Source organism: Talpa occidentalis, unplaced genomic scaffold (assembly GCF_014898055.3).
Source record: "Talpa occidentalis isolate TD23 unplaced genomic scaffold, MPIMG_talOcc4v2.1 talOcc4.3, whole genome shotgun sequence".
In the NCBI taxonomy this organism is placed as follows: Eukaryota; Metazoa; Chordata; class Mammalia; order Eulipotyphla; family Talpidae; genus Talpa; species Talpa occidentalis.
This window is the reverse complement of record NW_023603184.1, coordinates 127,852,516-127,875,358: the sequence shown is the minus strand read 5'-3', so window position 1 is coordinate 127,875,358 and position 22,843 is coordinate 127,852,516. Positions and strand designations below refer to the sequence as shown.

At 38.4% G+C, this 22,843-nt stretch overlaps 1 protein-coding gene across 3 annotated transcripts in view; it reads left to right on the top strand.

The window, feature by feature from the left end:
• Positions 1-22,843, top strand: part of CMKLR2 (chemerin chemokine-like receptor 2) — a 36,514-nt gene that overhangs the window by 4,420 nt on the left and 9,251 nt on the right. For 2 of the 3 annotated variants that reach the window (XR_005127641.2, XM_037523914.1), the window contains exons 2-3: positions 17,241-17,295; positions 21,709-21,777. The gene's annotated coding sequence lies outside the window, so the exon portion shown is untranslated. Of the gene's footprint in view, positions 1-17,240; positions 17,296-21,708; positions 21,778-22,843 lie in introns of those variants that run through there. The other variant, XM_037523915.1, reaches the window with a different exon arrangement.

The following is a 22,843-nucleotide window of genomic DNA, read 5'->3' as shown; positions in this document are numbered from 1 at the left end:
ATGAAATTTCGTAAATTGGACAATTTAAAAATATACTGCAATCTATGGTTGCACTGTATCTTTACAGTCTTGTTTTGATTTTGCCTGTCACCCCAGAGTTCTATACTGCTCCACACGGTTTCATGGCCTGAGTAGTACAAGCTCTCTGGACCTCAGTCTCCTTAAAATAAATCTGATGGGTGAGCTTCTCCAGTCTCCCTGCGTCCCTTTTTCAATGTCTTCCTATTATTGCTCAATGCAATATATGTAATTGGTATCTGGGACATGCAGTAGGCACACAATATTTGGTGAGACAAACATTTATTTAGACTCTTTATTTAATTTATTAAAGATTTATTTTTATTTATTTATGCATCCAAGAACTGATGTAGGCCAGAGATGTGGGGAGTGAGAGGATTCACCAGAGACAGAGTAGGGAGCAGAACAGGCGGATCTGCTGAAATACACTTCTGAGGGGAGCAGTGGGAGAGACAGGAGAGGTCTGCTGTGCCATGTGGTTTAGCTCCCTCACCAGGGATTGGACTCATCGTGCAGTAGCTGGTGATAGCTTGATAGCGCTGAGACTTTAACCCCTGTGTCACCAGGGAGCCCCCCTTGACTCTTAACATTCCTCAATAATCATAGCATGTTCTGATTATTTCATTAATATTCAAATAAGATGAAAATCTTGGGCTACAGGGGGAAATATCTCCACCTCACCTCATCTGGATTGTTCTTTTAAGACTAAACAAATGAACAAATTAACATCAAATGGATTCATAAGAGAAAAGAACAAAATTTAATAATGTTCATATAGAATTTAAATGGCTGTAAATTCTAAAGAATAATGGAGCTGACCAGGGGTATTTATCCTGCGTTTAGGGACCTGTAGTATCAATAAGAGAGACAGGGGAGATTTCACATGACAAAAAGGGGTTATGCCATCCTTACTCTGAGAAGAAAGATAAGATTCTTAGAGAGGGCCTCCCTGGTGGTACAGCGGGTTGAGCATAGTGCTGTGAAGCTGTCTGCAGCCTCTGCAGTGCGGGTTCAATTCCTGGCTGGCTGGCTAGAGTCCCACATGGCACAGCAGACCCCTCCCATCACGCCCGCTGCTCCCCTCAGCAGTGTATTTCAGTCACTCTGCCTGTTCTGGTCCCCACCCTGTCTCTGGTGAATCTGCTCACCCTTCCGCGCCTCTGGCCTGTACCCCAGCTCTTGTATAAAAATAAATAAATCTTTAAAAAAAATAAAAATATCCTTAGAGAGAAAGGACATGTTCACTGATAAACCTACAACTGGATGAGATGCTGCAAACTAGCCTAATGTAGGGGAAGCAGTACTTGTTTCTCCATTTATGAAAAGGTTAGAAGCTTAGGACAGGATGATCTCTCTTTCACTTAGAGAAGGGGGAAGGACTTAGGTAAGTACAAGAGACTTCATTGCTCTTAACTCTCAATAAACTCTGCATGCTAGAGGCAGGCCTTTGAGACCAGTTCTTGAGGTGGTCTGATTTGGGGAGGGGGTGTCGGGGACTAAAAGTATACATAATTCAGGAACAAATATTTTGCTAGACATTATATAGTTTCCCTTCATCCAAGTCAATAATTGATCAGATACTTACTTAGAAGGCATAAGGACAGGCTTAATTGAGACCCGGCTTTGCCTGTGGAAAAGTTTATCTCTGTGTGAAGCAAACGGACATAGAGAGCCAACTATCCATGCTTGGTTTCACTGGCAAACAAAATCAACTAACCCATGTGAATTTGAGTGTGAAACACTGGATTCAGCAATTCTCTATGACAAGTGCAAATAAAGAGTGCAATATAAGACCTCCCCAAAATCAAGTAAATAAGGTATGTTAGGTCTTTTTGAATGGTTTAAATCCTTTTTTTTTTTTTTTTTGGTTTTGTTTTACTTTCTTTTGCATTTTCATTAACATGTTCAAGTAAAGCAGATTGAAGTTGGAAAATTTGTTACTTATTTGGAAGTCTATTTTCCATTTTGGGGAGGAAGGGGGTTGTTTATCATTAACTAAGAGAAGCCAGGTGGACGTGTCATATTCTGTCAAGTAAATGTTGACTGACCCCCTCAACTAGCGTGGTGGAGGAAGACATGGATTTTGATGGAAGGTTTTTGCCTTGAGTAAACTCAGAATTGCACTTCCCAGAAGACAGAACTAGGTTACTAAAATGAAAATGTAAAAAGTATGTAGTATCTACAGAATATGAAGTTCAGATGGATGTGGAAGGTAGTGAGGAAGGTCATGGAGGAGATGATACCATGAGAGAGGTAGGTGTTGATATCCCATCATGAATCAAAGTAAGATGAAAGATCTGGACTTGACTGAGCCACAGCTGGGGTGTACCTACCAGAAGTGGCTAGTGGAAGGAGACTTTCAGGGAGGAGGGGGGAGGGGCGCAGAACAACCTTTGACCTCTGGAGAGCAGAGGGCATGTGATAACATCATACAAATAAAAATATGAAAAGTGGCTTATATATAATAGATTTATATATAAATACTGATATTTATATATGATATAGGTATTTATATTTTTAAATGTTCATACTCATATATAAACTTGATATATAAAAATATAAATTATACATTACAAAACAAATAAAATATATAAAACTATATCACATAATATATATTACATATAAATATATACTATATAAAAGTATCTTGAAATATGTTATATTTGCATTACATGTAATATATATTTATTGCATGTATAATATAGCTATATATTTTATATGTATAATATGGTGTATATATATATATATATATATATATATATATATATACACACACATATATAAAACAGAAGAGAATTCCCTATTCTACTGCCCTCACTTGATCCCAAAGTTCTACCCAACTTTGATAAAGTATCCATTGCTCTGGCAACACACCTGATACTTTCTTCATCCCCAAGTGGAGCAAACTTACACAAACACATTAGATTCACCTTCTGGAGGCCCTAGAAATACTTTCCAGTGGACTCATCTCAAGTGTGATATATTTATTGGGTAAACACAATGGATATTGCATTAGCCAAGGTGAAAATCCCAAGAATTCTGAATCAAAACTGAATACTACTTTATTTTGCCCACTGTCAAATGGGGAAATTTCAGGTTATAGTAAATATATATATGTATATATATATATCACTTATATTTTTCACTGTGCTGCTTTTGACAATGACAGCCAACTACAATCCTCTCTAGGACTCACACCTAACTCAATTCTGCAATGACAGTAACCACTCAAGTCCTGAAAACTCGTAATACCAGTGTTATTGACCTACATACAGAATTTCAGAATCCAGCCAATCCAGATATTACAGCTGTGCTCAAAGCCAAACAAAAGCAACTAGTTCTGCTGAATTAGAAAACACTCCTTCCTCCAGTCATTAAACTTTTATTAAGAACACATGATGTTTTACGCTCTCTGCTCTGTGCTTGAGCTTTAAGGACATATAAAACAGAGCCTTTTGCCCAGAGGCTCTCACAGTTTAGCAAGGGAGATACACACATTAACAGATCATTGCTTTGTGTACAAAGGCTGGGAAGGAAAGCCTGGACCCAGAAGTTTAGTCCGTGCTTTACCAATTTTGTTAATTATTCAACCTCTTTTAGCCTCTTGGAAATAATAATAGTACCTCACAGGATTGTTGTGAGCATTAAATGTGAAATATATGTGAAGTTGCTTAGCCTTGTATAGTACTTAACAAATATTCAGGAAACGTTAGGTATTACACAATGTGTTAAATGCTACTTTCATAATTAAGTGTACATAGTATTTGCTACCTTTGAATGCAGTTTGGTAAACTGGTTTTAATTTCAAGCAGCAAGTGATTAGATAACCACAATGTTTACTGTGAACTTGTTGGCTCTTGATAATAGTTTGGAGAAAAATCTCATCACCTTTCCCCAGAAGAGAGACTGATATCAATCAAATGTCCTGATCTAATTTAACAGCTGAGCAGATTTAACACCTCTTCAGAGTGAGGTTAGCTTTCCTTGGGTATTCAACATTCATTTAACACCTTTAATAAGAAAGAACCAAAAACAGGAACTAATGTATTTGATGATAATTAAGAGCCTAAATTCCCTTCTCAAATTCACCCTTGCCTTCTCAAAAAAAGAAATGTTAGTTATTGTCAAAATGCCCAAGGGAATGAATCCTCTCATCAAATCCCACTCATATTGATCTCTACTATTTGCCAGGCATTGTGTCAGACTCTAGGGGTACAAAGGTAAAGCTACGGCCTTGTGGGGAAGGCAGACATTCATCAGATAAATATTCAAATATTTAACTAAAAATCGTAAGTGAAGGGTATAGAGAAGAGCTAATAATTTAGACTGGGGGACAGGCTTGTGAAGGTCAAGGATCAGCTCATTTAAGAAAGAAATATCTAAAAATACAGCTTATCCAATTGTTGGTGATTTTCTCCTTAATTGTAAAACCACCAGCAACATCAAGAAATAAAAGCTTAGGGCCTCCCCGGTGGTGCAGCGGTTGAGCGCTGGGTTGCGAAGCTGCCCGCGGCCTCTGCGGCGCCGGTTCGATCCCCGGCTGCTCCCCGGCCACTGGAGGAGGGTCCCACATGGCGCACAGACCTCTCCTGCCGCCCGCTGCTCCCCTCAGCAGTGTACTTCGGTCCTTCTGCCTGCTCTGCTCCCCGCTCTGGCTCTGGTGAATTCTCTCACCCTCCCACGCTTCTGACTGTACCCAGTGCGTGTATAAACAAAAACAAACAAACAAACAAATAAATAAAAACATGCCTCTATAAAAAAAAATTCTTTAAAAAATTAAAAAAAAAAAAAGAAATAAAAGCTTAGTCAAATCAATTACCTGGGGCCTCCCTGGTGGTGCAAGGGGTTAAGTCGCAGCACTGTGAAGCTATCCTCAGCCACTGCAGCACTGCACGGATTCAAGTTCAATCCTCCACCAGCCAGGTAGCTGACCAGTATGGTGCAGCAGACATCTCCTGATTTGCCCACTGTTCCCCTTAGCACTGTATTTTAGTGGATCCACGTGTTCTGTTTCCACTCTGTCTCTGGTGAATCCTCTCACCACCACCCCCTTGCCCTGCACCTCTGGCCGGAACCCCAGCTCTTGTATGCATAGATAAATAAATCTTAAAAAAAAATCAACTGCTTGGTTACCTATAGAAAATACTAAGTTGGAATAAATACTTATTTAATTATCTCACTGTATAGATAATATTAAACTTGACTTTTCTCTTTGATTGTCATTGTGCCCCATATGGGCTTTCATTTCATTAACTCTATTCAAAATAAAACCATTCATTTCCGGAGTGATTTTGTCATAATCAACACACACAAACAAAATGTTACTAAATTACTGTTCTTTACATGCACTAACCAAGAAGATGGATAAATTAGGAAGATGACTAAGTGAAATGACTAAGTTCTTTTTCCTGTTAGGGAGAGAACAAGTGGTCTGGAATAATATATATTAACATGAATATCATGTATAATCCTCAAGCCCTGTGAATCTCCAATGTCATGCCCCCATGCCTAGCTTTTTGGATATTGCTTTTGTTTCCTGTTTATGCATCACCTTGATTTGTTTGTGACCCCCTATTTACATGCATACAATCAGACTACTAATGTGAAAGAGCTTGCTATATAATATTAAGAGCATGTGTAGTGCCACATCTGGTAACAAAGGGACAGACAAAACTGGATGTCAGGAAAATGAACTAAAGGGAAGGACTCTATTGCTTGGATGAAATATGTTTATTTCCATGGAGATGGCCACTTACAGCAGCCGTCACTTCACATTCCCGGTGTTTGCAGGCAGATTTAATGACTCAGTCCTGTCCCCTCATGGCACATTTATTTCTTTTATGAAAATATCAAATGCCATCCCCTCCTAGACGCCACCCAAAAAAAAAACACTGCTCCACTACTGAATGATCTGCAGTAATTTCCTAAGGAATGACATTTCTTTGTCACATTTTTCTCAATCAGTAAGTAACATGTTCATCAAACTTAAGAGATTGCCCAAACAGAATTTCTTTGGAAAAGCTGTATTTTTTCTTTTCTTGAGCCAGACAATTGGTGTGTTCTCCAGCCAGTTGGATTTCAGCAATTCAGTGAGATGAGAACAAGAAGCCCAGCATTGTCAAACCAATCTTCATCTCCAGAAATGAACTCATTGGTGGGAATCATTTGATGCAAAATAAATAAATTCCTTTAGTAGAACATTATCACAGGATCAGAATGTCCTACTTTTTGGAAGACAGGAATGAGCACAATACAGCTTGACTATAACAGCAGGAAAACATTATTTTGTTGCTCATAGTATCTTCCAGCTGATGTTTTCTCTTTGGATAAGTCCAAATGTTACATAAACTAATCACAAGTAATATCAAACAAGCTGATTAGAGTCATTATCATCAAATTAGCTGAAAGCCTAAGAATTTGATACTTTTCCATAAAGTCATATGGTATGTGAATTACTTCATAATACACCCTAATAAACAAATTAATAAGATAACAACAATGATATCTCACTAGTTCTAAGCACTTACTATAAGCCAGGCACTGTAGTAGGTTCTCACATAGTTTTTTTTGTGTGTGTGATTCTTTAAGATTTATTTTATTTATTTATGCATACAAGAGCTGTGGTGTAGGCCAGAAATGTGGGGGGGGTTGGGGTGGGGTGAGAGGATTCACCAGAGACAGAGTGGGGAGCAGAACAGGTGGATTGACTGAAATACACTGCTGAGGGGAACAGCAGTGGAGGAGAGGTCTGCTCTGAAATACACTGCTGAGGGGAACAGACAGGAGAGGTCTGCTGCGCCATATGGGTTGCTCCTTAGCCGGCCAGGGATTGAACTCGTGCTGCAGTGGTTGGAGATAGCTTGATAGCGCTGTCTTTAACCCCTGTGCCACCAGGGAGGCCCCAAAAGATAGTTGTTTTAAAACAAGTAAATGACAACTTACATAGAAATATAAAATTAACATGTTTCAAAGGGTTTGCTTATTAGTTCATTAATTAATGAGAACCAGCAAGGTGTTATAAAGGGCTGAAAGGAGAACTCCAAGTGTAACATATATAGGCCACCAGGAATGTTGTAATAAATCTATAAACAAATTTTAATTTTGCAAAATTAAAAAAAATTATTTAAAAATTCGCAAAACAATTTTTGCAAAACTAGCAAATAGAGGGCAATAGCCACGGTTCATTTGTATTTATATAGGTTAGGGTTATTTGTATTATTATAAGTTGTCCACAAGTTGCACAACTGTAAAGTATCTCAAAAAAAAATGACTGTCAGAGAGAACATGCAAAAACACCAGACAGGACGCTTAGGACTTTTTTTTAGTCCATTTCAAAGTCCTTTGCAATTTTTCCTGATGGACTGCAAATACTAAAAAAAATTATATCCTTTTACATGGAAAATGCAATATAAAAACTACTAAACCAAAACTCATAAATTTTGTAATGAAAGTGAAACTTTCTTTAATTTCTTATGAATAAATCCATGTAAGATTAAACCTTTTTAACGTTGTACTGCCTCTGTTTTATGGTGAACTAACTTAGTTTGCTTATGGGACAATATGACCTCCCAATAACAGTTCTTGGTCATACTGTTAGTATCTTTACCAAAGTGCTCTTACAGGACAAGTCTTAGGACAGGCCAACAGCCAAGTGTTTCCTAATGAAATGAATCTTAGAAGGAAATGGAAGAAACACTGTGTAAAACCATCACTGTAAATGGGTGAGATATCTGAAATACAACCCAACCATAAATCTTATTTTTCAAGACACCTACATATTATAATCACGTCTCACTGTATACACTTCAGTAATAAGACCACTGAACTGATTTCACTTCCAATGTTCTCCATCAATTTTGTTAAAAGCTTGAGGAGTGTGGTACATTTTTTTTTTTTAAGATTTATTTATTTATGCATACAAGAGCTGGGGTACAGGCCAGAGATGTGGAGGGGGTGAAGGGGTGAGAGGATTCACCAGAGACAGAGTGGGTAGCAGAACAGGCAGATTGACTAAAATACACTGCTGAGGGGAGCAGCAGGCGAGACAAGAGAGGTTTGCCTCGCCATGTGGGTTGCTCCCTGGCTGACTGGGGATCGAACTCGCTGCAGAGGCTGCAGTATGCTTCATAGTGCGGTGCTTAACCACTTGCGCCACCAGGGAGGCCTGAGAGTGGTACTTTTTAAGCAGTAGGAAAATACACTACCTTAAAGAGTTGAAATATTTGCCTAGTCTGTTAGTTAAAAGGATAGTATTGATTATGCAACACAAAATAATGGATTACAAATTAAGACAAATTATTGGAAATAAAAGCAGTTCTCTAGATGTGAAAATGAGAAGGTGGGGCTGGACGGGAGGATAAAGATGAAAAGCTGGAGGCTGTGGTTAGAACATGTTCTTCCTCTGATTCTGAGCTGGCAGCAGAAGCAGTAAGCACAGTAGAGGACAGTGGAGAGGGAGCCCTGGAACAGCAGCGGCATGTTCCTCAGGGTGACCTTGGCCAGTTAGAAAGCCCTGAGGTGGGCCTTCCCTGGTGGCTCAGCGGTTGAGCGCTGGGTTGCGAAGCTGCCTGCAGCCTCTGCAGCGCCAGTTCTATCCCCGGCCTCTGGGCAAGGGTTCCACATGGCGCACTAGACCTCTCCTGAGGCCCGCTGCTCCCCTCAGCAGTGTACTTCATCAGTCTGCCTGTTCTGTTCCCTGCTCTGGCTCTGGTAAATTCTCTCACCCTCCTGTGCTTCTTACTGTACCCAGTGCTTGTATAAAAAATAAATAAATCTTTAAAAAAAAAAAAAAGATAAGATAAAAAGAAAGCTCTGAGGCCCCCACCGGAATCATTAGCAAGTCCCCAATGGTTTGCCTGGAGGACCTGGCCAGGGAAGGCTGTTGTTTTGTGGTTAACACTTCTGCCAGCCCCATTGGGCAAATGTCCAACTAGGACAAAATTGATGTCCCAGGTTGCTGTAGCCCATTTCCCTATCTGCTTAGTTTTCTTGGGGTTCTTGCACCAGTCCTGAGTTCTGCCTTCTAACTCCTGTCTGATCTGTCACTTACAATGTTATTTGTTTCGGTCTTACTGAGTGAGTATTGATACTCTGCTCATTAAAAAGCTGTTTTATAAAACCTCTGACTTCCTTCTTCTGCATATGGTAGAGCATCATTCCTCCTGGTCTCAAGTCAGTTAGATAGCGTGTGGTGAGTCCCCCCCTCTTCAGTCAGTGGAGGTTGCACCTGCTCCCTCAAGGTCACTCCACACCCAAATGTAAAGGGCTTTCATTCAAAAAGCTCTGCTGCTTCCTTCTGAAACCCAGCAGCACTACCTCATACTACTTCCTGACTCACGTCATCCAGGTTAACTACGTGGCTGATGAAATATCCAGAATTTGGATTCTCTCAACTTGCAAGAAAGAGAGTGAGCCCCCTCCAGAAAAGTAAAACTAAATTAAAATGTTGGTCATAATGATAGGAGTTGATGTTTAGTTAGTAAAATCAAGAACCTATATTAAGGTCATATTTATTTTAGATGTTCCTCACTTGTTAATTTCAATAGATATTTAATGAGCACATTTCATATTCTGGGAATTGTTCTAGCAACTAAAGATCTAGCAGAGAGAAAAAAGACAAGTTTGGTACTCTGTGTTTACACTGTACATCTATTGGAATTTTTATGGAGAAGAAGGTAAATAGTTAATGATTTAAAGTGTTCTACTTTCTGGAGGGCAAAACCTTTAAGAGTCTAATTAGTATGCTAATCTGTGCTCTCTCAGCTAATCACAAGTAACCATTAAATTTGTATTAGCAACCTAAAATAAAGGCACAGTGTTCCAAAAGTTATATATGGTCTTGCAAACCTTAAAGAGTTAAGTTATAGTAAATGTAATGGTCTGTATTTTTTCCCAACTTTCTTATTATGAAAAATGTCAAACATTCTGAGAAGTTGAAGGAATAGTACAGAGAACCCTATATCTATAATTTTGATCAATTGTAAGCATTTTGCTATATCTGGTTAATCTGTAATTATATATGCATATATTTTAAAATTTCTTATTTGAAAATAATTTTAATTCTACAGAAAAATAGCAAGAAAAAAATGCAATTATCATGATACCTTTTATCTAGATTCACCAACAGTTAAAATTTTGTCCCATTTGTTTTTATAGTCTGTGAATGTGTGTGTGTAGTTTTTCTGAATCATTGCATATATTTTGCTCCCTTCCACTCTACGTATATACATCTGTACTTATTTCCTAAGAACATGGACAGTTTCCTACCTACTGCATAACTGTCACTGGAAATTCAAAATCAAGGCAATCCTTTAATCTACAATTCATATTTCCAGTTTTATCAAAGGTGCACTTTTTTGAGTGCTGCTTTTCTTCAGTACAGAATGTAGCCCAGCATCACATTTACATTCAGTTGTTGTGTCTTTTTTGTGTCTTTTAACCTAAGAACATTTCCATAACCCCTTTCTTTAATGACATTGGCATTTTCAAGGTAAACAGAACTTTCCCAAGAAATGTTCCTCTTTGAAGTTATATGGTGTTGACCTCATGTCACGGACTGGGTACTCCTAGAAGACATCCAGACAGAGTTTAACGATCACATGTTTATTAGGTTGTGTCTTAGGATCAATACTTGTGTATGGGAGGCAGGAGTAGGGGCCTCCTGGGTCTGGGGAGAAACTGATCTGCAAGGTAAGACTAACAACCACAGCCAACTCTTGATGGACCTGTCACACTGAAATGGCCTGTTAGAATTGTGTCCCATTCACTGGTCAGGACTTTCTAATTTCAATTCAATCTTTACTGGAGGTGAGCCTGGCCTTTGGCTGGCTCTTTTCAGGATCTAGGGCAACAAGTTTTCCCTTGAAGGAGGACCTCAGCAATCCACTTCATTTCACCACACTTATTAGAATCAGTTGTCCCAGCTAGACAACTACTATGTGTGTATATGTGTAAATTTGTGTATATGTATGTGTATATGTATAGATGTACATATATATGTGTTTATTTTTCTGCATCCTTCAAAAGTATAGACTTCATTTCAAAAAACTGGAGCATATACCCTCCAAAAGAACATTCTCTAACAAAATAATTTCAATACACCTAAGGAAATGAAAAACAATTTCTTGATGATATCCAGTCCATATTCATATTCTCCCCCATTGTTCTCAAAATACCTTTTGTGACTTTTTAAAAATTACTATCTAGTCAACAGTCACTTACTACCTATGGGTTTTTTGTCTTGCTTTTTAATGGAAATTATCCCTCTATTTGTTTCTCCATGACAAAGACTTCCTAAAAAAACTGCACCAGGGGCCTCCATGGTGGTACAAGGGGTTAAGTGTCAGCACTATAACCTATCAGCAGCCACTACAGCATGAGTTCCATCTCCAACCAGGGAGCTGACCCACATGGTGCAGCAGACCTCTCCTGCCTCACCTGCTGCTCCCCTCTGCAGTGTATATCTGCAAATCTGCCTGTTCTGCTCCCTACTCTGTCTCTGGTGAATCCTTTCACCCCCTGCACATCTGGCCTGCACCCCAGCCTATACCCCAGCTCTTGTACTTATAAATAAAGAAATCTTTTTAAAAAAAAAAACAACTGGGCCTGATGTCATGAAGAACCTTCTTGCTTTTCAGATGTTAAATCATAAGGCAATATAAGAATTGAGAAAAATAGCATTTGCTTTTTCTGAGATGATTTTAAGTATTAACACAGATAAAATCATTTTTTAAAATGTGGACTATTAGTGCTAAGTAGTAATTAAAGACCTGCTTTTACATAGTTTATTAAGAGAGATATAAGGAAGCAAAGAGATAAAATGATTTATTATACCAATTTTAATACATACTGTAAAACTGAGTTAATTCAATATTAGTGCATATGTGTATGATAGCCAGATTTTACTTAATCTTCAAATGTTCTTTGTCAAAGAACAAAACAAAATAAAATGCTCCTAAGTTTTTAATAAGCTCCTACACAGGAAATGTAGGAATATTATTTTATGACATTACATTGTATCATAATCATTATATAGTTACTAAAGCTTTTTTAGTCATTTAAAAGCATCACTCATTATAAGCAGTTCTAATCCTCTTAAAATATTATGACATTCATTATGATAAATTAAAAAAGGCATGAGACACAAGAATCTTTTCAGATTATTTCCATACAGGGTCCTTTAATGAATGTCCTTTTACTGAGCTAATGAGCAATCCTTTGACGGAAAATAATTACATCTTTGCTAGGTACTAGTCCAATACTGTCAAAGTATGTCAGCAGTCATTACTTTGACAACTGACAAGTATATTTTTCTCTTTCCTCTTTTTTCTTTTTTCCTTTTCTCCTTTTTTCTTTTATCCACTTTATTGTTAAAATGTAGTATAGAACTTGTTTTCTACTCAAACTAAAATATAGTCCATAAAAACTAAAGGAAGTAGGGTCTCCCTGGTGGCCTAGGGTTAAGTCTCAGTGCTATCACTGCTACGACCTCTGTCGATCCCCAGCCAGGGAGCTAACCCACATATGACGCAGCAGACCTCTTCTGTTACCCGGCTGTTCCCCTTAGCAGTATATTTCAGTAAAAATCTTCATGTTCTGTCTCTGGTGAATCCTCTCACCCTCCCTCCCCCACCCCAGTACCTCTGGCCTACATACCAGTTCTTCTATGCAAAAAAAGAAAAAAAAAAAAATGAACCATGTAGAGATGAAAGGTAAAATAAATCAAATGAAGAATTTACTCTGTAGGGGCTCAACAGCAGGCATGAGTAGGCAGAAGAAAGAATCACTAATTTTTTTTTTTTTAAAGATTTATTTATTTTGGGCCTCCCCAGTGGCGCAGCAGTTGAGCGCTGGGTTGTGAAGCTGCCCGCAGCCTCTGCAGCGCCTGTTCGATCCCCGGCTGCTCCCTGGCCACCAGAGGAGGGTCCCACATGGCGCGCAGACCTCTCCTGCCGCCCGCTGCTCCCCTCAGCAGTGTGCTTCGGTCCTTCTGCCTGCTCTGCTCCCCGCCCTGGCTCTGGTGAATTCTCTCACCCTCCTGCGCTTCTGACTGTACCCACTGCTTGTATAAATTAAATAAATAAATAAATAAATAAATCTTTAAAAAAAAATAAAGATTTATTTATTTTTGTACAAGAATTGGGGTACAGGCCAGATGCGTGGGAGGATGAAAGGATTCACCAGAGACAGAGCGGGGAACAGAACAGGCAGACTGATGAAATACATGGTTGAGGGAAGCAGTGGGCAAGACAGGAGAGGTCTGCTGCACCATGTGGGTTGCTCTGAGGCCGGCAGGGATCGAGCCGGCACTGAAGAGGCTGCGCACAACCTCACAGTGCGGCGCTCAACCACCTGCGCCACCAGAGAGGCCCATTCCCTTATGTTTTAATAATAATCATTTCCCTTCCCTTTAAATTCTATTTCTTGTCCTTTATTTTAGTTTTCTCTATTTTTAATATCAAAAATTACTTATTTTGTTCTAAAAAGTCAGTATTTGTTTTGATTCACCCATGTTTACCTTTTTGCCTCAAATCAAATTTCAAATATTAAATCTGTAATTTTTTTGGCAGTCTTACTTGATTATTTATAATATCTGACTGGTCATTTTTGATAGCCTCTTATTTTTCACTAGCTGTTTCAATTCCTATTTATGTATTTATAAGTATTTAATATATATGTAAATATATAAAATAATATGTAAATATATATTAAATATGTAAATAATATTTACTAAATTTTGATAAATTCAAGGTCTGAAAACTTTGTGAATCTGACTCTGTTGTTGGTTATTTCTGCCACTCTTACTAATGATGCATTGTTTCCTCATGAAATTTTGCATTTATTTTTAGTCATGAGCTTATGTTCATTTGAAATTCATCCAGGATTTGAGACCTAGGCTGAAAACGTGTTCTTCCAGAGATCATTTATTTTTGCCTTTTGGCAGGAGCCCAAGGACACTGACAGCTTAGGACTTCTTTAAACTACTTTCTAGGCTAAGGATTTTTTTTAAAACCATAAATTGGCATGAGAGCAAATTCATACTTATAAATTCCTTAGGGGACACTTGTTTTTTTTAACCTTTGTTCTGAATACTAAGACTGAGGCACTTATTTTTATCTTAAGGCTGTTACTATTAATTACTGCAGGAGAATAGTAGATAACAGAAACATGGTTAATATGAAACATTTACAAGTATTCCACAAGTTTGCAAAATGTATTAGGAAATTATGATCCTGAGTTCCTTTTAGGATGAATTTTGTCATCTTAATTTTATTCTCTTGAGGTTAAGAGTCTTTTTTTTTTTTTAATGTCCTGTTTTCCTAAGCCAAGGATGTAACTATTCTCCCCAGCATTTTGGAACCTGTAGCATCCTGCTAGGAAGAGGACTTCTAAAGAGGCAAATATGTCTGGAAATCTGTGGCCCAAGACCTTTTTGCTAATAATAGGGTTTCTGGAACCAGAGAGAATCCACAGCTCTTATTAAAATTAAGGTGTTTATGCTTGAGATTTATGCTTGAGGTTTTCATGCTTATAACATTGAGGTGTTTATGTTTATGGTTGACATGTTTATGCTTTATAAACGCTTAGGTGCTTATGCTTGAATTCTATCTAGGCAAGAGATGTGCTTGAGTACAAAGTAAAGAACAACACGGTGACTCCTGGAGGCAAAATGAACAAAACAGAGTCATCTGGAGAGAACTTGTGCCTATGGAAACAGTGACATGGCTCACGCCAAGTTCCAAAGCAACCTTCCTACTAAGGCTGTTGGACACAGGATTCATGTAACCCTGTACTCCACAAGGATTTAAACTTATTAAAAGTATATAAATAGAAGTGACAAGGTAGGAAAAGATGTGACCAAACATGTCGATGCTATGAAGACACAACAATAGGTGTTTCTCTCTCCTTCAGAGGACACTGGGTACCTTAAGGATAACCCCACTGAATGATACCCAAGTCATTCAATCTCTGTTTTTTTTTTTTTTTTTTTTTAAGATTTATTCATTTCATGCATACAAGAGCTAGGGTGCAGGCCAGAAATGCGGGGGGTGAGAGGATTCACTAGAGACAGAGTGGGGAGCAGAACAGGTGGATCGACTGAAATACACTGCTGAGGGGAGCAGCAGGCGAGGCAGGAGAGATCTGCTGTGCCATGTGGGTCAACTCCATGGCCGGGGATCAAACTCATGTTGCAGTGGCTGTGGATAGCATTATAGTGTTGTGTCTCAACCCTTTGCACCACCAGGGAGGCCCTCAATCTCTGTTCTAATCAAGAATACTATGGTCATTGTTATGTAACCCTTATTATTATATGATCAAAATACCCAAATATAAACTAGATTCTGATGTGGACCCACTTTTAAGCACTGGCTAATTAAACACTTTATCCTCTTTTGAAATTAATAAAAGTTAGACCTTTCTGTCTACTCCACAGTTTTGAATTTTCCCTTTATATTTTCTATCATACATTCTCTCTGTGCCATTTTGAATAATTTCTTCACAATTATCTTCTAGCTTACATTCTCACCTTGACTGAGTCTGAGTTACTATTTTATGCATCAGTTAAATTTCAGTATTTAGAAGTTCTACTTCATTCTTTATAAATGATAACAACATCTCCTCCCACTTTAATAGACAATGATTCTATGATCTTAGGTCACCCTGATTCCACCCTCTTTTAAAAAGATTGAAGAATGAAACTGGTTTTAAATGGAGAATTCCCATTCTCCAAGTAAAAATAGCAAGTTTGAAAAAGAATAAACGAATAGAAATGAGAACTAGATTTCTGGGGTGAATATGAGACATAAGGAAATTGTTCTCCTTCCCTGTAGATGACATCTGAAAGAAATCTCTGTGTCTTATCTCGCTACCATGTATCTACAAAACTCAGCTGAAGCACCACTGTATTACTGATAGAAATGTATGGCTAAGCCACAAAGGAAGAACTGTACATCCCTACTAGTGGCCAGAAGAGCCATCAAACTGCACCAAGCATAACATCAAGAGGACTAAAACAGTGTTTCGGCATTGGCGGAATTCCAATCATTGTCAAGTCCAGTCATGTTTACTGCCTGATTTCCTGCCGCCAAACCCTCAAATTATGGTTGCCTCATTCTCCAGATTTAGAGAGATATGGTATTGTCTGACACAACTCTGCATTAGAATGAAAGTCCCATGAGGTCTGTCCACTGCTTTTCACTGTTTCTCCAAAGCCTAGAACACATAGTAGGTGTTCAGTAAGTCATTAAATGAATAAATGCCAATTTCCAGCAACTATAATCTTTTGACAGTTTTGCCTTACATTGAGGTAAAATGTTTCTTTCTCTCATATTTTTAATTTTACTCTCTAATTAGATAAAACTGTTTCTACTTCTGAACGCCAGCCCTTGAAGCATTTGAAAAACAGTTACCCTGCCCTTTCTTTTCCAGGAAAAAATAGTTTCCACCATTTCATTCAGTGCTAGTCACATGACATATTTTTAACCTTGTTCTCTGTCCTGTTCCCTCTCTTGACATGCTCCAATTTATCATTGTTCCTCTTAAATTGCAATTCCCAGAAAAGAACGCAATATGCTGGGTGCAGCCTGACCAGTTCAAATAGAGGTAGACAAACATTCCCCCAATTCTATTAAAACAAGCCAAAGGCAAATTCATTTTTTTTTTAAAGCTCTTGCATTCCATTCTTGACTCATGTTGAGTTCTTGGTCAAGAAGAAAGCTTACAGTTGGGCAGACATTGAGCAGTTTCAAGTATCAGAACAGGTGGCCACAGAGTACTGTTCTCAGTGTCTTTGGTGAATGGTGGTGCACATCCCATGGGAAGGCAAGTGAGGGTGCTTGAAGGGGACCCTGCCCAGGTGCTTCACATTAAGTCTGTTCTCATGGGTGGTGAAAAGGCATTGACTAAACCATTAGTCAATATTACATATCTCTTTAATGTAGACTTACTGAATTCATCTTAGGGAAGTAACTCAGGGTCCGCAATTGCTGCTGACACATATTATCAGCAAGAAAACCTGTTGGAGAAGATGATGTGCTTTGCACTGTAACTGGCAAACATTCAATGCAGATGTTGCTTAACAAGTGAATTCTGAAGTGAAGGAACACAGGCTATTCTAAAGAACATTTTAGACACTGCCTTTCAGTCCCATTTTCCAGGTCAGTATGGTAGGATTTGTTTTTTCAGAAGTACTAGAATGGTTCATTTTGAATTTCTCTTTTCAGAACCCTCAGGTTTCTACCTTGACTACAAGCAAAATTGCAGTGAATGTCACTTGAGGTATTTATGTTACCATTAATAGAACTATTTTTAGGTGGTTTTAAAGATGAGCTTTGAATTGCTAAACATTTTGCTTTTAATAACTGGTCACAGTCTCAGGAAATCACACTTAAGGCTTGGAATGATTTGTCTGAATGCCTTGTTAGAGAAAAGCTGTGATGATAGACAGGAGCCTATTCTAAATGTAGAATTTTAAAAAAGAAATGTTAATGGATCAAGTGGCTATTTTACCGAGCCCTTCCAAGTTCCTTGTCAAGAAATATTTTGCATTTTGTTTCACTGAAGGTATATTGTATAGATGCAAAGATATTTTCTGACTACTTTCTTAAACTTGAGTAGCAGGAAAACACTTGGTTTTTTAGTTATCTGAGGTATTGAGACAATATGTCCAGTCTTTATTATGAACCAGTATAATTAATGACCTTTAGAAAATCACTTTTATTTTCCTCAAGTACAAGACCTCTGCTTGTGGGACAAGGTGAGTGATATCAAATATAAAAAAGAGATATTAAGTAAACTGAAATTACTGAATAGTTACAGAATCAAGAAACAATTTGCAAAATAACAGTGAATAGGTCTCATAAGTGGTTCCTTCCCTCCATTCCTACCATTGATCAGACAGTAACTAAATGGAAAGTTACCATAACATAAAACAAGTTAAGAATAAAGCAAAAAGCTTTTCAAATATAGTCAGAAGTCTTACCATTGAACCAGTATTTTTTTTTTCCTTCCTTTGTCAAGTAAAGAGGAATAGAAAGTTTTAAGAAGTAGTATGGTCTATATGCATAAGTGCTTTTAAACACTCTAGTTATGCAAACTTAAATATGAAGAACTAGTTAGAAAGTGGAGGTTCTGTTTCTTCTGCAGGTCTACAGCTGTTTGGGGCAAGGCTGCATGTTTATAACCTTTTCTCACAGATGTTACACTTTATAAAATGTGACTCATTAGGGTGGTACAAGTATCTAAAAGATGGGAAGAAATCCCCAAGGGCTGGATGATTACACAAGTCTGGTTCACTCAAAACCTGAAATATTTTAATAAAATATTTCCTGGAGGGAAAAAAGTAAGACTTTGCTACATTTAAATGAATCAAAAAGACTAAACCTTTCAAATTTATTCTTTTCTCTGGGAGGAATAAGGGAGGGAAAAATATTCTTTGTTTGCAGAGATTACGTTTTAATTTGGGTAGACTTTTTGTTTTGGAACCTGGGCGATACTTTTATTCCAATGTATAAAAAAAATATGTAATCAAAAACATTTTTTGAATGCCCACTTTGTGCAAAGCACTGGATTTGGTGCTACCTGGAGGCATGTAGAATAATAAAACAGCTAAAAGATGTTGTTTGACCACTTTCAGTTTCTTATAAAGTTGGAAATTAGATGTCACCTGTATTTTCTAGATGAGGTACCTGGGGTCCCAAGTGGGAAGGTGATGCATGCAAAGTCACACAGCTCATGCCTTGCAGAAGTAAAACTTAACAACCATCTTTCTTGAATTCCAAGGCTCTTAACACACCAGACTACCTAGAACCTGTGGACACTAAATGGGGTCTAGTGTTATGGAAGCATTTAAACTAGGGTAAGGAAATCGAGGTAAGATTTTAACAGTGCCAAAAATCTCAGGAATCAAAATTAATGCCTAAAAACATCCATGAAGAACAAAAATATCAAAATTTTAAGTGAGGACAGGATTTGATCCTATAGTTGCTTGACCCAGTCTCACCTGGCTCACTGTAATCTTCATCCTATGTCACGCAATCTGAACTTTTGGGTGGACTAAGAGAGAGAACCATCAAGAAGATATTTCCATGGCTGGGGTCATTGTAAAGGAATCTGTAGGCATTCAGAATGAGATTTCCAGATGTTCAGAAGTGACTCGTAAACTCTCCATTATAGTGTATTTAGATAAGAAACTAAGACTGAAGACCACACAAGGAAACCTTGAGATGTGACAATTGGTCCTGCTAACCCCTAAAATTGATCATGACAAAGTGTAGTGCTAAGATTGCTTGCTTTGTTTGTTTTCATTACCGTAAAATAAGTAAAGTGTTAATGATGAATATCCTCTAAATCATCATAATAATGACTTTGGAACCCAATTGTTTGGTTACCATCAATGGGCAAATCTTTCAACTTGTGCTTTATTTTACCTCCCAAACTCTCTTTTATCACCTAGAGGAAAAGAAAAGCAAAAATAGTTTCAGGCATAATCTTTACATTATGAAGTTCTAGAATTGTTGCCCATCCCTGCCCCCCTAATTTTTTGCTGTGTTGAAAAAACAGTACCATTGCAACCAAAACAAGTTTCCCTTCCACCCTCTTGACCAAGTTACCTCCTACCTCTCTGAATGATGAACAGTATTGTTTTGTGAAATGGTTGCAACTTCAATATATTCTGTAAGTTCCTTGATTACTTGTCTATTTTAGGAAAACAGCTTCCTCTTTCTTTAACAAAGGAAATTCTAATATAAATTAGAATAAAAATATAATGGCTGTCAAGTCAATTTCTACCCTAAACTGGGTATTCTCCTTAAATTTCTGTGAATGTCATTGACAATAAGTAACTGACACCCAAATTCCCTTTAGTGGCAAGTAATGATGACATAGAAAACAGGTAGTTGCACAAATTCCTACCGTGAACCCCTAACTTTTCTGAAGCATGTATTTGTCCTGAGATTTTAGGTCACAGTTAAAGATTCTAAACTTAGACTCAAGTTCTACCTTTTACAATTTTTTAAACTATGGGTGGTATCCATTTATGAGAAGTTTTATAATCTGTTAGGGACCCTGTCATGGCTATTGCTTCCAAAATCAGCTTTTCAGTGGACATAACTTTGTCCAGAATATATTAAAAAGGATTAATGTCTTAGTTTTGACCAATTCTATGGACGAAAATATCCACAACAAAAATGGACAATTCAGGGCCTCCCTGGTGGCGCAGCAGTTGAGCGCTGGGCTGTGAAGCTGCCCGCAGCCTCTGCAGCACCGGTACAATCCCTGGCCACTGGGTGAGGGTCCCACATGGCACGCAGACCTCTCCTGCCACCCGCTGCTCCCCTCAGCAGTGTACTTCATCAGTCTGCCTGCTCTGCTCTCCGCTCTGACTCTGGTGAATTCTCTCACCCTTCCGCGCTTGTATAAATAAATAAATAAATCTTTAAAGAAAAAAAACAAAAGAATGGACAATTCAGATCTCAAATCTACTCAAAAGCCCTACACGGTCCTCCCTGGTGGCACAAGGGATTAAGTTACAGCACTCTGAAGCTATCTGCAGTCACTGCAGCATGAGTTCAATCCCTGGCTAGGGAGCTACCCACATAGCACAGCAGACCTCTCCTGACTCACCCGCTGCTCCCCTTTGCAGTGTATTTCAGTCAGTCTGCCTGTTCTGTTCCCCGCTCTGTGTCTGGTGAATTCTCTCACCCCCCGCACCTCTGGCTGTACCCCAGTTCTTGTATGCATAGATAAATAAATCTTAAAAAAAAAAAAAAAGCCCGACAGGGGTCTGAGCCATGAAGGTCTCCAAATTCATTACCCTTGTTCTCCCTGCTAAAAAATTACTTGCATAATTTAGTACCTCTTTTCAAGGAAATCTTGATTTTGCAATTCTTTCTGCTATAATCAGGGTTTTGAAACATTACATTGTCAGTGGGGGTGATTATTTGTCAGATTCTACATAAAATTTGGAAAGAAGTGATGTAAAGAATTTTATCCTATAATCACATATGAATAAGTAGCTTTTTTTCTTTAAAAAAGGCAGAAAAGAAACATAATGCTTTGTTGAATTTTATTTTCTCATCATTCCTGCCCCAACATGGGGATAAACCTGGCATTTTGGAGGCATACTACAGGTCAAATGCCTTGGAAGGCAACATAATTCATACAGATTCAATATTTTTAAAAATATGAAGCCCACAAAACAAAGGCTGTTATTAAATCTCTACTAAAATCTCACCCTTCTCTTGAAGGAATACAAAGAAATCTTGCTTCCTTCTTACCTTACCTTACATATATATAACTTTAAGTATTAAACTAGTAGTAATCAATAACTAGTTATTGAGCATGCATCATGTACCAGGTACTGAGCTAGTCTCTTTTTTAGAGTTTCCTCATGTGATCATCACAGCAACCCTGAGTTTGCACTATTACTATTCCCATTTTACAGGAGAGCAAACTGAGGTCTGGAGGTAGTGATTTGTCAAGATTTCAGTCAGGGAGAGATAGGATTGAGATTTGCAGGCAGGTAGTCTGACTTCAGAGCCAAGTGACCACATTATTGCCTGATTTATAAAAAATTATCTTTGCCTAACATTTAAATTACATTAATTATCTTAAAGTCATACAGAAGAATTAAGCCTAAAAGTTTCTTCCTGACCCAAGTTTAATCATTCACTCTAATTTTTTTCTCCCCAGTAATAAACAGAGCCATACAGACTACGCAAGTCAGGACACTGACTTGTGGGTGGAGCACTAAAACAACTGGTATGTAAGTAGTTGCTGACTTTTCAAATATGTACTGTGATCTCTTAAACTGCCCAAGTGATGTGTGGGACTTAGACCTGCAGACCAGCCTGCAAGTACCTTTTATTTAAAGACAATGATCTCAGAAAAGTAAAAAGAGATATCTATTTCATTTCCAATTTTATTTTTTTTTTTTTTTTTTTTTTTTAATAGAGGCATGTTTTATTTCTTTCTTTCTTTATTTGTTTGTTTGTTTGTTTATACATGCACTGGGTACAGTCAGAAGCACGGGAGGGTGAGAGAATTCACCAGAGCCAGATCGGGAAGCAGAGCAGGCAGAAGGACCGAAGTACACTGCTGAGGGGAGCAGCGGGCGGCAGGAGAGGTCTGCGCGCCATGTGGGACCCTCCTCTGGTGGCTGGGGAGCAGCCGGGGATCGAACCGGCGCCGCAGAGGCCGCGGGCAGCTTCGCAACCCAGCGCTCAACCGCTGCGCCACCGGGGAGGCCCTCATTTCCAATTTTAATTTTATTTTTTTTAATAAGGGGAAAAGCTTTCTTTTCTTTTTTTTTTTAAAGATTTATTTTTATTTATGCATACAAGAACTGGGGTGCAGGCCAGAGATGCGGGGTTGAGAGGATTCACCAGAGACAGAGTGGGGAGCAGAACAGAGGCAGATCTACTGAAATACACTGCTGGGGGAACAGCAGCAGAGGTCTGCTGCACCATGTGAGTCACCTCCCTGGTCGGGGATTGAATTCGTGCTGCAGTGGCTCTGGATAGCTTCATAGTGCTTGTGCCACCAGGGAGACCCAGAAAAACTTTGTTTTCTAACCCTTCCGCCTTTAAACTGAATGAAACATTTGTACACCTAAAATTAGTTCGCTTTTCCATCCAAAGTTGGCTTTCAATGCCAGCTCAATAAAAAAGTCATTATGAAGCTTATACTCAGTTTAACTAAGCTTCCTGAAAGATTCCATTGATTTCCTGAATGAATGTTTCTTAAGTACGTCTCCTTCCTCTCCATTCTCACGCTCACTGTCCAAGGTCCTTCCATCCTTCCATCTTTGACTTAAGCTGTGGCGATA